Source organism: Pseudophryne corroboree, chromosome 9 (assembly GCF_028390025.1).
Source record: "Pseudophryne corroboree isolate aPseCor3 chromosome 9, aPseCor3.hap2, whole genome shotgun sequence".
Lineage (NCBI taxonomy): Eukaryota > Metazoa > Chordata > Amphibia > Anura > Myobatrachidae > Pseudophryne > Pseudophryne corroboree.
Window position 1 is genome coordinate 246,212,893 of NC_086452.1, and position 16,439 is coordinate 246,229,331.

General features: G+C 43.6%; 1 long non-coding RNA gene across 2 annotated transcripts in view; it reads left to right on the forward strand.

Moving 5' to 3' along the window:
* The window catches only part of LOC134956944 (uncharacterized), a 166,597-nt gene that overhangs the window by 47,469 nt on the left and 102,689 nt on the right, over nucleotides 1-16,439 (forward strand). For both annotated transcript variants that reach the window (XR_010186322.1, XR_010186323.1), the window contains exon 2: nucleotides 6,219-6,372. This is a non-coding gene — a long non-coding RNA (uncharacterized LOC134956944). The remainder of the gene's footprint in view (nucleotides 1-6,218; nucleotides 6,373-16,439) is intronic.

A 16,439-nucleotide genomic window follows, 5' to 3' on the forward strand; every position in this document is an offset into this window, starting at 1 on the left:
GAAAAAGCAAGATGTTGTGTTTTAATACGTAGAGTACCCGAAATGCTGTTGCTAAGGGCAACAGCAAAACCCTAAAGGGTTACCAACGGGTGTGGCAGTAAACTCCTTGGTCAGAGATGGAATGATAGACACAAGGAGAATCTCCACAATCCAAATTCTCACTTGCAGTGCACAGGTTTTAGCTTACTGCCACTAAACTGACCCCTGACACCTAGCACAGTGAGACAGGATTAGACAGGCAAGTCTTAGAATACAGCCGCAAACTTGCTAAGTTCACAGAGTAGTAACAGAACCCCAGCAAGCTAAACGACTGACTCCAGTCTTACTGCTAGGTCTGGATTGGCAGAGTGTAATACCAAATTCCCAGGCCTATTTGCAGTAAGCAACAAACAAATACAAAGCTACACAGTACTGGCTAACGTTCATGAACTGACTAACCAACAAAGATTCAGCAGCATCTGCTTACCCTGAAAAGAGGCCTTATAAAGCAGGTGCTGTCCACGCCCCACTCAGACCTCACAGACTGTGAGCACAAAAACCAGCACCGGATCCCCTGCCGTGCACAGAGCCTATAACCACTGCACAGCAAAAGACCCGAACCGGAGTATCAGCTGCGCTCAGGTTACTCCACTAGCACTTGTCTCCCGGTTGCCATGACGACGTGGCAGCACAGGGCAGGAGACCCTAACAGAAAGAGCCCGCTTAGATGACCCAGAGACACGGGATTGACCTGGGGTAGGTTTTTGTCTGACCAAGGAATGAGCCATCTGTTGCAACTGGTTAGGCAGGTTGACTGTAGGGACTATTTGATGCTGTAATGGTACAGGTGGTCCCATAGGGGGCGTTAGGCGTTCCACTAAAGTACCCAGTAGGTTTGAGAATGCGGCCCAGGGTGGCTCTTGATTGGTTACAGGAACCGCGGACTGACTAGGGAGTGTATGGCACATAGTACACAGACCATCATACACAGCTTCCCCCTCTGGTAAATCCTTGGCGCATGCTCTGCATGATGCATGAGCATTCACAGAGTTACTGCCCTTTCTGTTAGACATTGTACACACATGCAACACAGAGCGGTTTAGTAGGATGAAGCCAGACAGAGTATAATATCTGCAAATAAATCCAACAGTATGTGACTGAGTCCCTAGTATACAACACCTGCAAATAAATCCGGTATTATGTGACTGAGTACACAGTAGAATACACGTAATAGGTAAATACTGTGACGCACAATATAAACAACCCTGACGCACCTAGTCCCCTAGGGTACAGAATATAGTGATAGATCTCTGGGAAACACTGAAAGTGAAACCTCACAGCAGATACAGGCACACACAGTCATATTAGCAATGCAGATAATTATTATATTACAATAAAACTGCACTGAACTGATATATATATATATATATATATATATATATATATACACTGCTCAAAAAAATAAAGGGAACACTTAAACAACACAATGTAACTCCAAGTTAATCACACTTCTGTGAAATCAAGACCACTTCTCAGCTCCTATGCTTTCTGGCTGATGTTTTGGTCACTGTTGAAAGCTGGCGGTGCTTTCACTCTAGTGGTAGCATGAGACGGAGTCTATAACCTATACAAGTGGCTCAGGTAGTCAGCTCATCTAGGATGGCACATCAATGTGAGCTGTGGCAAGAAGGTTTGCTGTGTCTGTCAGCGTAGTGTCCAGAGCATGGAGGTGCTACCAGGAGACAGGCCAGTACATCTGGAGACGTGGAGGAGGCCGTAGGAGGGCAACAACCCAGCAGCAGGAGTGCTAGCTCCGCCTTTGTGCAAGGAGGAACAGGAGGAGCACTGCCAGAGCCCTGCAAAATGACCTCCAGCAAGCCACAAATGTGCATGTGTCTACTCAAATGATCAGAAACAGACTCCATGAGGGTGGTATGAGGGCCCGACATCCACAGATGGGAGTTGTGCTTACAGCCCAACACCGTGCAGGTCGTTTGGCATTTGCCAGAGAACACCAAGATTGGCAAATTCGCCACTGGTGCCCTGTGCTCTTCACAGATGAAAGCAGGTTCTCACTGAGCACATGTGACAGACGTGACAGAGTCTGGAGACGCCAAGGAGAACGTTCTGCTGCCTGCAACATCCTCCAGCATGACTGGTTTGGCAGTGGGTCAGTAATGGTGTGGGGTGGCATTTCTTTGGGGGGCCGCACAGCCCTCCATGTGCCTCGCCAGAGGTAGCCTGACTGCCATTAGGTACCGAGATGAGATCCTCAGACCATACGCTGGTGCGGTTTGCCCTGGGTTCCTCCTAATGCAAGACAATGCTAGACCTCATGTGGCTGGAGTGTGTCAGCAGTTCCTGCAAGACAAAGGCATTGATGCTATGGACTGGCCCACCCGTTCCCCCGACCTGAATCCAGTTGAGCACATCTGGGACATCATGTCTCGCTCCATCCACCAACGCCACGTTGCACCATAGACTGTCCAGGAGTTGGCGGATGCTTTAGTCCAGGTCTGGGAGGAGATCCCTCAGGAGACCATCCGTCACCTCATCAGGAGCATGCCCAGGCGTTGTAAGGAGGTCATTCAGGCACGTGGAGGCCACACACACTACTGAGCCTCAATTTGACTTGTTTTAAGGACATTACATCAAAGTTGGATCAGCCTGTAGTGTGTTTTTCCACTTTAATTTTGAGTGTGACTCCAAATCCAGACCTCCATGGGTTAATAAATTTGATTTCCATTGATCATTTTTGTGTGATTTTGTTGTCAGCACATTCAACTATGTAAAGAACAAAGTATTTAATAAGAATATTTCATTCATTCAGATCTAGGATGTGTTATTTTAGTGTTCCCTTTATTTTTTTGAGCAGTGTATATTTACAAATGACAAGGATACGGCACTCTAGGCTTCAATAACCCACGTAATGCAAGCTGTTATTGCAACGTTTCAGTAGTTTCTCCTACTGTCATCAGGCTTTATTCAAGATTAAAACAATGTACATACCTTTATATCATCACCCTGTGTGCATTCTGGGACCGCTCACCCGCTGAGCCGCACAGGCTGTGACGTCATCACCCACCGACGGCGCCGTGTAACTGACACCCATCACCATAGCAACCAGGACTCCGTGAAGTGTAGCGCTGGCTGAAATAATGTAATACAATATCCTTAACAGATACATGGTTATCTTCAGCTATTAGTTGGGACTGTTTCCAACCATAATACAAATGAACACATCCATCAAGATGCTAACTATTCTGTAACCAATTAGTGTGTATCTTACTATTTGTAATCACATCTTAAAGATATCACTACCTGTTTCACTTTAAAAAACACGTATATGAGACGGATTCATTTAACCCTTTAGGGTATATTACTCCTAGGCGCAAAATCCATTTTGTTTCTAGTTGTAACAATTTTGCACCTCTGTTACCTCCTCTCATATCTGCAGGGACACAGTTTATCATTCTATATCTAATACTGTGTATTGGATGTTTGAATTGGACAAAGTGCCGAGTTGTTCACTATCTCACGTGTCCAAGGCATTACGGATTGCTGACCTATGGGCTGACAATCTTTCTTAAAATTTTTGCTCGGTTTTGCCGATGTAGCTCAAGGCACATGTGCAAACAATTTGATAAATTACAAAGTTAGAATTGCATGTCAGTTGATGTTTAATAAGGATTTTTTGCCCAGTGTGAGGGTGATTAAAGGAATCGCCTGTGAGTAAATATTGGCAAGTGACACATGAACACTTAATATTACCAAGCTTCACAGTACCTGGCAAAAGAGACATTTTACCTGTGGGTTCTCTCTTTAATTTTGCTACATCTATTTCACTAATAAATCCCGTAAATTTTGGCCTCGTGCATAACAGGGTATCAATTTTGTGTCTCTCAAATTCAAATTGTTGCCTGAGACTATAATAGGCCAATGTTTTTTAGATATGGTATTAATGTCTGTAGATCTAACATTAAACTTGTTAACCCATGGTAGAAAAGACTTGGCTTCCTTTGTACTTTTATTTGTAGTTAATAACACCTCTCTATCCAAAGCCATCACTCTATCTTTAGAGCCTTTTAGTGTTTTTAGAGCGTATACTCTGCCTACCAATTTGTCAATTAAGGAATCTAACTGTTTTTTTGCTGTCTCCCTATTGCTATTAATGCGTCTAATTCTGATCATTTGGGAGTATGGAAGTCCTCTCGTCATAGATTTTGGATGACAACTTCTGGCATATAACAGCTGATGGTTATCTGTTGGCTTTACAAATACTGTAGTAGTAAGGACAGAATTCTTAATCTGGATTTGAACATCCAAAAAATTAATCACATCTTGATTCATAAGATGGGTGAACTTGATGGGTCCCTCTGTGGCATTGTGTTTGATAATCATATTTTCCAATATTAAATGATTACCCTTCCATAAGATGATTAAATCATCTATATACCTGTTAAGTAATAGTACCTGGGACGTTAATTGGGGATTACTGTAAAATAAATCCTCTTCTACCGCAAACATTACTATGTTTGCATATCCTGGAGCCACAGAGGAACCCATCGCACACCCTTGTATTTGCATATAAAATTGCTTATCATGTAGAAAGAAATTTATCGTCAAAATCAATTCAAGTAATTGTAATATCACATCAATTTTAGCCAAATTGAACACCTTCTTTCTCAGTAAAAACCTTTTGACAGCAGCTAACCCAAATTGGTGCGGGATTGATGTATACAGATTTACTACATCTACCGTTACCAACCATGTATCGTCTGGTCAATTTATTCAAATTATTCAACAGACTAGTTAGAGCTAACAAAAAGCTTGGCTCATTATGTATTAAAGATTGCAATAAGGAATCTAGCAAACATGCTCTAGGTTGCAGCAATGAGCCCCTAGCTGACACAATTGGGCGTCCTGGGGGAGGGTCTAAACCTTTGTGTATCTTTGGTATCAGATAAAATATAGGTACCAAAGGGTAGTCAGGAATCAAAATATTAAATATATCTTCAGAAATTAAGTCTACCACTAAAGCTTGTTGTAAAATCCCTTGTAATCTTTTTTTGCAGAGCCCTGTGGGATTAGATTGTAGCTTAATGTAAACCTGAGGGTCACGCAATTGTCTTAAAGCCTCTTTATCGTAATCTGCAAAGTCTTGGAGGACGATTGCTCCTCCTTTATCCTTTGTAATTTATCAAATTGTTTGCCCATGTGGCTAGAGCTACATCGGCAAAACCGAGCGAAAATTTAAAGAAAGAATGTCAGCCCATAGGTCAGTAATCCATTATGCCTTGGACACGGGAGATAGTGAACAGCCCGTGGCTCTGCATTTTATCCAATTCAAACATCCAATACACAGTGGGGGTCATTCCGAGTTGTTCGCTCGTTGCCGATTTTCGCTATGCTGAGATTTGTTGCTAATTGCGCATGCGCAAGGCACACAGGGCGCATGCGCTTAGTTATTTAACTAAAAACATAGCAGTTTTGCTGTGGATCCTGCGGCGCTTTTCAGTTGCACTGCTGATCGGTGAATGATTGACAGGAAAGGGGCATTTCTGGGTGGTAACTGAGCGTTTTCCGGGAGTATGCTAAAAAATGCAGGCGTGCCAGGGAAAAACGCGGGAGTGTCTGGGGAAACAGGGGAGTGGCTGGCTGAACGCAGGGCGTGTTTGTGACATCAAACCAGGAACTAAACGGACTGAGCTGATCGCAATCTGTGAGTAGGTCTGGAACTACTCAGAAACTGCAAAGAATTATTTATTAGCAGTCCTGCTAATCTTTCGTTCGCTATTCTGCTAAGCTAAGATACACTCCCAGAGGGCGGCGGCCTAGCGTGTGCAATGCTGCTAAAAGCAGCTAGCGAGCGAACAACTCGGAATGAGGGCCAGTATTAGATATAGAATGATAGACTGTGTCCCTGCAGATATGAGAGGAGGTAACAGAGGTGCAAAATTGTTACAACTAGAAACAAAATGGATTTTGCGCCTAAGAGTAATATACCCTAAAGGGTTAAATGAATCTGTCTCATATACGTGTTTTTTAAAGTGAAACAGGTAGTGATATCTTTAAGATGTTATTACAAATAGTAAGATACATACTAATTGGTTATAGAATAGTTAGCATCTTGATGGATGTGTTCGTTTGTATTATGGTTTTGATGCTTGGAAACAGTCCCAACTAATAGCTGAAGATAACCATGTATCTGTTAAGGATATTGTATTACATTGTTTCAGCCAACGCTACACTTCACGGAGTCCTGGTTGCTATGGTGATGGGTGTCAGTTACACGGCGCCGTCAGTGGGCGATGATGTCACAGCCTGCACGGTTCGGCGGGTGAGTGGTCCCGGACGAGCTGGCGGGAATGCACACAGGGTGATGATATAAAGGTATGTACATTGTTTTAATCTTGAATAAACCTGATGACAGTAGGAGAGACTACTGAAACGTTGCAATAACAGCTTGCATTACGTGGGTTATTAAAGCCTAGAGTGCCACATCCTTGTCATTTTTATTTACATATCTATGAGGGCACCGGCTGCAGCTAAGTATTTGCTTTGGGAGTGCCAAAATTTGCACACTATATATTTGGAATTATCACATAACAGTGAAAATTTCTGTTGTGGCACCCAGCTATTGAGAAAAGGTTCTATTTTGTCACCGGGTGATTCCTGCATTTCTAGACTGTTTAGATAAATTGGGTTTAACAGTATAAACAGGTTGGTGTTTGGTGCAGTTTTCTGAAAGAGGTCACACCTGCTGGCTGCGCTGTGATTACACTGTGGATATTCACAATATATACTGTTAATATGGAACAAATGGATGACCAATTTGGACATTTCAAATTCCCTGTGGGGGATGTATTATCATTCTCAGAGACATTACTATGTTTGTGTATACTGGAGCCACAGAGGAACCCATCGCACACCCTTGTATTTGCATATAAAATTGCTTATCATATAGAAAGAAATTCATTGTCAAAATAAATTCAAGTAATTGTAATATCACATCAATTTTAGCCAAATTGAACATCTTCTTTCTCAGTAAAAACCCTTTGACAGCAGCTAACTCAAACTGGTGCGGGATTGATGTATACAGACTTACTAAACCCACCAACCATGTATCGTCTGGAATCGATGTCAATTTATTCAAATTATTTAACAGACTAGTTGTATCTAACAAAAAGCTTGACTCATTATGTATGAAAGGCTGCAACAACAGACTAGTTGTATCTAACAAAAAGCTTGGCTCATTATGTATGAAAGGCGGCAACAAGGAATCTAGGTTGCAGCAATGAGCCCCTAGCTGACACAATTGGGCGGCCTGGGGGAGGGTCTAAACTAGAGATGTGCACTTGAAATTTTTCGGGTTTTGTGTTTTGGTTTTGGGTTCGGTTCCGCGGCCGTGTTTTGGGTTCGACCGCGTTTTGGCAAAACCTCACCGAATTTTTTTTGTCGGATTCGGGTGTGTTTTGGATTCGGGTGTTTTTTCAAAAAACACTAAAAAACAGCTTAAATCATAGAATTTGGGGGTCATTTTGATCCCAAAGTATTATTAACCTCAAAAACCATAATTTCCACTCATTTTCAGTCTATTCTGAACACCTCACACCTCACAATATTATTTTTAGTCCTAAAATTTGCACCGAGGTCGCTGGATGACTAAGCTAAGCGACCCTAGTGGCCGACACAAACACCTGGCCCATCTAGGAGTGGCACTGCAGTGTCACGCAGGATGGCCCTTCCAAAAAACACTCCCCAAACAGCACATGACGCAAAGAAAAAAAGAGGCGCAATGAGGTAGCTGTGTGAGTAAGCTAAGCGACCCTAGTGGCCGACACAAACACCTGGCCCATCTAGGAGTGGCACTGCAGTGTCACGCAGGATGGCCCTTCCAAAAAACACTTCCCAAACAGCACATGACGCAAAGAAAAAAAGAGGCGCAATGAGGTAGCTGTGTGAGTAAGATAAGCGACCCTAGTGGCCGACACAAACACCTGGCCCATCTAGGAGTGGCACTGCAGTGTCACGCAGGATGGCCCTTCCAAAAAACACTCCCCAAACAGCACATGACGCAAAGAAAAAAAGAGGCGCAATGAGGTAGCTGTGTGAGTAAGATAAGCGACCCTAGTGGCCGACACAAACACCTGGCCCATCTAGGAGTGGCACTGCAGTGTCACGCAGGATGGCCCTTCCAAAAAACACTCCCCAAACAGCACATGACGCAAAGAAAAAAAGAGGCGCAATGAGGTAGCTGTGTGAGTAAGCTAAGCGACCCTAGTGGCCGACACAAACACCTGGCCCATCTAGGAGTGGCACTGCAGTGTCACGCAGGATGGCCCTTCCAAAAAACACTCCCCAAACAGCACATGACGCAAAGAAAAAAAGAGGCGCAATGAGGTAGCTGTGTGAGTAAGCTAAGCGACCCTAGTGGCCGACACAAACACCTGGCCCATCTAGGAGTGGCACTGCAGTGTTACGCAGGATGGCCCTTCCAAAAAACACTTCCCAAACAGCACATGACGCAAAGAAAAAAAGAGGCGCAATGAGGTAGCTGTGTGAGTAAGATAAGCGACCCTAGTGGCCGACACAAACACCTGGCCCATCTAGGAGTGGCACTGCAGTGTCACGCAGGATGGCCCTTCCAAAAAACACTCCCCAAACAGCACATGACGCAAAGAAAAAAAGAGGCGCAATGAGGTAGCTGTGTGAGTAAGATAAGCGACCCTAGTGGCCGACACAAACACCTGGCCCATCTAGGAGTGGCACTGCAGTGTCACGCAGGATGGCCCTTCCAAAAAACACTCCCCAAACAGCACATGACGCAAAGAAAAAAAGAGGCGCAATGCGGTAGCTGTGTGAGTAAGATAAGCGACCCTAGTGGCCGACACAAACACCTGGCCCATCTAGGAGTGGCACTGCAGTGTCACGCAGGATGGCCCTTCCAAAAAACACTCCCCAAACAGCACATGACGCAAAGAAAAAAAGAGGCGCAATGAGGTAGCTGTGTGAGTAAGATAAGCGACCCTAGTGGCCGACACAAACACCTGGCCCATCTAGGAGTGGCACTGCAGTGTCACGCAGGATGGCCCTTCAAAAAAATACTCCCCAAACAGCACATGACGCAAAGAAAAATGAAAGAAAAAAGAGGTGCAAGATGGAATTGTCCTTGGGCCCTCCCACCCACCCTTATGTTGTATAAACAGGACATGCACACTTTAACCAACCCATCATTTCAGTGACAGGGTCTGCCACACGACTGTGACTGAAATGACGGGTTGGTTTGGACCCCCACCAAAAAAGAAGCAATTAATCTCTCCTTGCACAAACTGGCTCTACAGAGGCAAGATGTCCACCTCATCATCATCCTCCGATATATCACCGTGTACATCCCCCTCCTCACAGATTATCAATTCGTCCCCACTGGAATCCACCATCTCAGCTCCCTGTGTACTTTGTGGAGGCAATTGCTGCTGGTCAATGTCTCCACGGAGGAATTGATTATAATTCATTTTAATGAACATCATCTTCTCCACATTTTCTGGAAGTAACCTCGTACGCCGATTGCTGACAAGGTGAGCGGCGGCACTAAACACTCTTTCGGAGTACACACTTGTGGGAGGGCAACTTAGGTAGAATAAAGCCAGTTTGTGCAAGGGCCTCCAAATTGCCTCTTTTTCCTGCAAGTATAAGTACGGACTGTCTGACGTGCCTACTTGGATGCTGTCACTCATATAATCCTCCACCATTCTTTCAATGGGGAGAGAATCATATGCAGTGCCAGTAGACGACATGTCCGTATCCGTAATCGTTGGCAGGTCCTTCAGTCCGGACCAGATGTCAGCATCAGCAGTCGCTCCAGACTGCCCTGCATCACCGCCAGCGGGTGGGCTCGGAATTCTGAGCCTTTTCCTCGCACCCCCAGTTGCGGGAGAATGTGAAGGAGGAGATGTTGACAGGTCGCGTTCCGCTTGACTTGACAATTTTCTCACCAGCAGGTCTTTGAAACCCCAGCAGACTTGTGTGTGCCGGAAAGAGAGATCCAAGGTAGGTTTTAAATCTAGGATCGAGCACGGTGGCCAAAATGTAGTGCTCTGATTTCAACAGATTGACCACCCGTGAATCCTTGTTAAGCGAATTAAGGGCTCCATCCACAAGTCCCACATGCCTAGCGGAATCGCTCTGTGTTAGCTCCTCCTTCAATGTCTCCAGCTTCTTCTGCAAAAGCCTGATGAGGGGAATGACCTGACTCAGGCTGGCAGTGTCTGAACTGACTTCACGTGTGGCAAGTTCAAAGGGCAGCAGAACCTTGCACAACGTTGAAATCATTCTCCACTGCACTTGAGACAGGTGCATTCCACCTCCTATATCGTGCTCAATTGTATAGGCTTGAATGGCCTTTTGCTGCTCCTCCAACCTCTGAAGCATATATAGGGTTGAATTCCACCTCGTTACCACTTCTTGCTTCAGATGATGGCAGGGCAGGTTCAGGCGTTTTTGGTGGTGCTCCAGTCTTCTGTACGTGGTGCCTGTACGCCGAAAGTGTCCCGCAATTCTTCTGGCCACCGACAGCATCTCTTGCACGCCCCTGTCGTTTTTTAAATAATTCTGCACCACCAAATTCAAGGTATGTGCAAAACATGGGACGTGCTGGAATTTGCCCATATTTAATGCACACACAATATTGCTGGCGTTGTCCGATGCCACAAATCCACAGGAGAGTCCAATTGGGGTAAGCCATTCTGCGATGATCTTCCTCAGTTGCCGTAAGAGGTTTTCAGCTGTGTGCGTATTCTGGAAACCGGTGATACAAAGCGTAGCCTGCCTAGGAAAGAGTTGGCGTTTGCGAGATGCTGCTACTGGTGCCGCCGCTGCTGTTCTTGCGGCGGGATTCCATACATCTACCCAGTGGGCTGTCACAGTCATATAGTCCTGACCCTGCCCTGCTCCACTTGTCCACATGTCCGTGGTTAAGTGGACATTGGGTACAACTGCATTTTTTAGGACACTGGTGAGTCTTTTTCTGATGTCCGTGTACATTCTCGGTATCGCCTGCCTAGAGAAGTGGAACCTAGATGGTATTTGGTAACGGGGGCACACTACCTCAAGAAATTGTCTAGTTCCCTGTGAACTAACGGCGGATACCGGACGCACGTCTAACACCAACATAGTTGTCAAGGCCTCAGTTATCTGCTTTGCAACAGGATGACTGCTGTGATATTTCATCAATACTTCCACACCGAAGAGCTGATTTTTTTGGTATTTTCACCAGGCATGTCAATGGCCATATTCCTCCCACGGACAACAGGTGTCTCCCCGGGTGCCTGACTTAAACAAACCACCTCACCATCAGAATCCTCCTTGTCAATTTCCTCCCCAGCACCAGCAACACCCATATCCTCCTCATCCTGGTGTACTTCAACACTGACATCTTCAATCTGACTATCAGGAACTGGACTGCGGGAGCTCCTTCCAGCACTTGCAGGGGGCGTGCAAATGGTGGAAGGCGCATGCTCTTCACGTCCAGTGTTGGGAAGGTCAGGCATCGCAACCGACACAATTGGACTCTCCTTGTGGATTTGGGATTTCGAAGAATGCACAGTTCTTTGCTGTGCTTTTGCCAGCTTGAGTCTTTTCATTTTTCTAGCGAGAGGCTGAGTGCTTCCATCCTCATGTGAAGCTGAACCACTAGCCATGAACATAGGCCAGGGCCTCAGCCGTTCCTTGCCACTCCGTGTGGTAAATGGCATATTGGCAAGTTTACGCTTCTCCTCAGACAATTTTATTTTAGATTTTTGAGTCCTTTTTTTACTGATATTTGGTGTTTTGGATTTTACATGCTCTGTACTATGACATTGAGCATCGGCCTTGGCAGACGACGTTGCTGGCATTTCATCGTCTCGGCCATGACTAGTGGCAGCAGCTTCAGCACGAGGTGGAAGTCGATCTTGATCTTTCCCTATTTTTGGAACCTCAACATTTTTGTTCTCCATATTTTAATAGGCACAACTAAAAGGCACCTCAGGAAAAACAATGGAGATGGATGGATACTAGTATACTTATGGATGACGAGCGACTGCCGACACAGAGGTAGCTACAGCCGTGGACTACCGTACTGTGTCTGCTGCTAATATAGACTGGATGATAATGAGATAAAATTAAAATATATATATATATCACACTAGTACTGCAGCCGGACAGGTATATATTATGTAATGACGGACCTGCTGGACACTGTCTGTCAGCACTGCAGACTCCTAAAGTAAGCTACTAGTATCAAGAAGATAGAAAAAAAAAAACCACGGGTAGGTGGTATACAATTATGGATGGACGAGCGACTGCCGACACAGAGGTAGCTACAGCCGTGGACTACCGTACTGTGTCTGCTGCTAATATAGACTGGATGATAATGAGATAAAATTAAAATATATATATATATCACACTAGTACTGCAGCCGGACAGGTATATATTATGTAATGACGGACCTGCTGGACACTGTCTGTCAGCACTGCAGACTCCTAAAGCAAGCTACTAGTATCAAGAAGATAGAAAAAAAAAAACCACGGGTAGGTGGTATACAATTATGGATGGACGAGCGACTGCCGACTCAGAGGTAGCTACAGCCGTGGACTACCGTACTGTGTCTGCTGCTAATATAGACTGGATGATAATGAGATAAAATTAAAATATATATATATATCACACTAGTACTGCAGCCGGACATGTATATATTATGTAATGACGGACCTGCTGGACACTGTCTGTCAGCACTGCAGACTCCTAAAGTAAGCTACTAGTATCAAGAAGATAGAAAAAAAAAACCACTGGTAGGTGGTATACAATTATGGATGGACGAGCGACTGCCGACACAGAGGTAGCTACAGCCGTGGACTACCGTACTGTGTCTTCTGCTAATATAGACTGGATGATAATGAGATAAAATTAAAATATATATATATATATCACACTAGTACTGCAGCCGGACAGGTATATATTATGTAATGACGGACCTGCTGGACACTGTCTGTCAGCACTGCAGACTCCTAAAGTAAGCTACTAGTATCAAGAAGATAGAAAAAGAAAAAAAACACGGGTAGGTGGTATACAATTATGGATGGACGAGCGACTGCCGACACAGAGGTAGCTACAGCCGTGGACTACCGTACTGTGTCTGCTGCTAGTATAGACTGGATGATAATGAGATAAAATTAAAATATATATATATCACACTAGTACTGCAGCCGGACAGGTATATATTATGTAATGACGGACCTGCTGGACACTGTCTGTCAGCACTGCAGACTCCTAAAGTAAGCTACTAGTATCAAGAAGATAGAAAAAAAAAAAAAACACGGGTAGGTGGTATACAATTATGGATGGACGAGCGACTGCCGACACAGAGGTAGCTATAGCCGTGGACTACCGTACTGTGTCTGCTGCTAATATAGACTTGATGATAATGAGATAAAATTAAAATATATATATATATATATATATATATATATCACACTAGTACTGCAGCCGGACAGGTATATATTATGTAATGACGGACCTGCTGGACACTGTCTGCAGAATGCGTTTATAAAAACACCACACGACGAGTGTTTAACTTTTTCAGGCAGACAATCACAATTATACTGGTGGTCAGCAGACAATCACAATACTGGTGGTCAGTGGTCACTGGTCAGTCACACTGGCAGTGGCACTCTGGCAGCAAAAGTGTGCACTGTACTTAAAATATGTACTCCTGCTATAACTGCTCCCCAGTCTCCCCCACAATTAAGCTGTGTGAGCACTGAGCACTCAGCACAGTCAGATAATGATATACAGTATTACATATGATGCAGCACACTGGGCTGAGCACAGATATGGTATGTGACTGTGTCACACTGTGTATCGTTTTTTATCAGGCAGAGAACGGATTAATTAAACTGGTGGTCAGTCACTGGTCACACTATCAGCAGCAAGTAGTACTCCTCCTAATAATATGCTCCCCAAAATTTGTGTCTCTCTCTAGTACTCTAGTCTAAACGGAGAGGACGCCAGCCACGTCCTCTCCCTATCAATCTCAATGCACGTGTGAAAATGGCGGCGACGCGCGGCTCCTTATATAGAATCCGAGTCTCGCGATAGAATACGAGCCTCGCGAGATTCCGACAGCGGGATGATGACGTTCGGGCGCGCTCGGGTTAATCGAGCAAGGCGGGAAGATCCGAGTCGCTCGGCCCCGTGTAAAAAAACCTGAAGTTCGGGCGGGTTCGGATTCCGAGGAACCGAACCCGCTCATCTCTAGTCTAAACCTTTGTGTATTTTTGGTATCAGATAAAATATAGGTAACAAAGGGTAGTCAGCAATCAAAATATTAAATATATCTTCAGAAATTAAGTCTACCACTAAAGCTTGTTGTAAAATCCCTTGTAATCTTTTTTTGCAGAGCCCCGTGGGATTAGATTGTAGCTTAATGTAAACCTGAGGGTCACACAATTGTCTTAAAGACTCTTTATTGTAATCAGAAAAATCTTGGTGGACGATTGCTCCTCCTTTATTGGCTGATCAAATAATTAAATTATGATTATTAGAAAGAGATTTCAATGCCTCTCTTTCTTGTATGGTTAAATTAGGATGACTAGAAACATCACTATGAGTGACTGCTTCAACATCCTGCTCTAACAACCTCATAAAAGTCTTAATGCTAGGATTGTATGAAACTGGTTCAAAAACCGATTTAGGAAGAAAAGGTTTTAATTGTTTGGGAACTGTGTGTTTTTCTGCTGGTAACTGTCCCGTACTATCTTTAAAATGTTCTTTGAGCTTGATCTTTCTTTGCAGAGAGTGTTTTTCAACGTTCCATTGTAGTTGATCGAAAGGGACTGACGGGATGAAGGACAAACTCTTATTTAACAGCCTGGTTTCTGTAGAAGTCAGTTCATATGATGATAAATTAACTATGATGTCTTCTTGGATATCGGTGGACGCCCTGCTCTTCCTCTGCCTTTCATTTTGGCCACTTCTCCTAGTGCGCCATCTTTGCCTGGGTTTCTTATTCCTCTTGTTTTTACCCCTAAAGGGGCAGCAGCTTGATCGGATCTTTCTGTGTCACTGTTGGTCTCTTGTGAAGATTCTGTATCAAATCTAGCGAAGGGTCCCCCGATTACGGGGGTACGAGGGGACACTGTTGCTTTAATTCCATCAGCATAGTAGTGATCCTACTCTCACCCGTCCTCCGCTCCAACGGATGAGGATGGGCAGCAGATGGGGGAAACTACAATATATGCTGTACAAATCTATTCCGTATCTTTATAATCTTCTGAATTATTTTCAATGATAAATAAATTATGTGGTATTATTATTGTTGCATTGTAAAAATTGAGATGGTGAGAGTATAGGTGACAATCTACATATTTATTGCAAATAATTTGTTTGATATGATTTTTGGGAATATGTTCAATGGGTGTTTCTGGCCCCCAATGATATCTACTAACTTATGATATAAATAATCCGGTTCAGAGATTATATCATATCTCACAACCCTATATAGGAGCTACATAATAGACTTTAATTCAATTGCGTGCTATTTGCACATTATCAGGGGAAGACATACTATAATATACTTTCCCCAAAAATTATGTAAAGTATCTTTTTTTAAAAAGTTATGAAGGGGTATTTATTCATTATCTATTAATTAAGTAGATTTTTTCAGTACACTGTTTAAATAAATTCTTCCTTGGTTTGTTTATTTTTTGGCTTTCGTTCTGCTCCCCCTTCTTTATATTAACTGGGTAAAGATTAAAAGTTAAGTTTTAAATAATACATCATAACTTATTGTATGGATCATAATCATTATTAAAAGTGTGCTCCAAAAATGAATTTTCTTCGGGGTGAATCCCCACCTAGTAATATGTTGATGAGTTTGTCTCATAATTCCGGGAGCACCTCCAGCCAAATAAAAAGGTAGAAGAATTGCCTATTAGATTAAGTGTAGCTGTTTTTTTTTTATATTTGGTACTTACTGTTTGTCTGTTGCAGGAGAATACACTGTTGTTGAAGATTACTTAATTGACAAATTGGTAGGCAGTGGATACTCTAAAAACACTAAAAGGCTCTAAAAATAGAGTGATGGCTTTGGATAGAGAGGTGTTGTTAACTACAAATAAAAGAACAAAGGAAGCCAAGTCTTTTCTACCATGGGTTAACAAGATTAATGTTAGATCTACAGACATTAATACCATATCTAAAAACTTTGGCCTCAGACACCAATTTGAATTTGAGAGACACAAAATTGATACCCTGTTATGCATGAGGCCAAAATTTACGGGATTTATTAGTGAAAACAGATGTAGCAAAATTAAAGAGAGAACCCACAGGCAAAATTTCTTTTTTGCCAGGTACTGTGAGGTAGAGTGTGAGGCAGCTACAGGGCGGGAGAAGCTCCTGTAGCTGTTGCCCTGGGCCGAGG